This window comes from Lottia gigantea, assembly GCF_000327385.1.
Source record: "Lottia gigantea unplaced genomic scaffold LOTGIsca_71, whole genome shotgun sequence".
NCBI lineage: Eukaryota > Metazoa > Mollusca > Gastropoda > Lottiidae > Lottia > Lottia gigantea.
The window spans coordinates 659,380-660,911 of NW_008710397.1; the positions used below are offsets into that span (position 1 = coordinate 659,380).

General features: G+C 32.1%; 1 protein-coding gene across 1 annotated transcript in view; it reads left to right on the forward strand.

The window, feature by feature from the left end:
• Positions 1–1,532, forward strand: part of LOTGIDRAFT_167976 (hypothetical protein) — a gene marked incomplete at both ends in the record, with an annotated part of 14,198 nt that overhangs the window by 273 nt on the left and 12,393 nt on the right. The window lies entirely within an intron of this gene.

The following is a 1,532-nucleotide window of genomic DNA, read 5'->3' on the forward strand; positions in this document are numbered from 1 at the left end:
AGTTGCAACAATAATATATTTTGCTATCATGTTTCAAGCTTTACTTCAAACAAACGTTGGTTATGAAATGCAGTCAACAGCTNTGAGACTTGAAAATATTCGAGCTTAATGAAAACAGACATAGTGACTATATTCCCCAAAATGATGGACACAATATGTGTAATTTTGTATATGGTATAACTTAAATTTTGAGAATTCTACTATTAATGCCAGTAGAAGAAGTAATACATGTTTGATGAACTTCTGTAGGTTATCAATGTTTCAAAAACAGTGTGTTATTTTGACTTCGATTTTTCTTAACCTTACTGTATTGCTAATATAATGGACCAATATTTCAAAATAAAACCTTCTAAATCGAACCAAAGGCACTTTGCTTTTTTTTCCTTTTCAAGGCTAATTTCTTTTGAGTAGTTCAATTCAGAAATTCAAATAATTTGCAATTTACTATGTCCATAAAGCCTATTTTGTAACTCCGTTTAAATTTTAATTATGCCGAGTTTTCTCCCTTCAAATGGTAAAATATGCAAGCACCTTGGGGATAAGCATAGATGTTCCGTCTTTTAACGGCATGGTTTGTCCACCATAGAACTATGCCTGATATTAGATCAACAGCACTGTCAACTAAACTTGATATGATAGAAATAGATCCCGACATCACACTGGCCACTGTTTTAGCTATTAGTAACAACTGGAAAGTAAAAGTACATACATCATAAAGAACACCTAATGCCAGTGACTCTGTAACTGCAAAACGTTGCAAATTGTTTTTAAGGCGGATTCTTGAGTCTTGGTGTCATGACCTCCTTTGGAACCGCCATTGATAAGATTTTTCCACTATGTGTCGCTTTCGCACAGTTAATACTGTTTATTTGGTGGATCTAGTAATGCATATATCATGTGCCCTAATGTCCTTTACTAAAATCAGCGAAAATATTTAGATCACGTGCATCAAGAAAACGTGCATCAAGAAAAAACAAGAAAAGATCAACAAAAACGCTGTATACTTCTTGAGCATAGCATAGCAACAGTATGGACGAAAAGGAATACCAATTGTTTTTTGTAAGTAATTACTTTGAATCTAGCAGTTAATTACTTAGTTTTATGGATTTATTGGAATACAGGTATTTGGATGTATATTTATGGCACCAGTAATTTCCAATGAATATATACATATACTCTTATTGGCTAAGTTTTAGAACTTAAATTTTATGTTCATTATAAAACTAAGAGGTGGAGGATTACAGATGTTCACAAATGAACATCAAACGCATTAAAGAAAAAAAATTTCTAAAAATTCATATAAAAAAAATATTCAAAAAAAAAATTATCAATACAGACGATAGGAAAAAAGGACTCACCAAATTTATACAGAAAGTGAGCTTGGCATAGCAACTGGCTGTTTTCCGTAATCGTATAGCTTCTTGTCGGTTCTCCATAGCATCGTCATTTTCTAGCTGTATCTCTTCAAACGTGGTAATTAATTCATCTTGTGCTTTGTAATATGATCTGAAAAAAGTTATATACCAGAATAC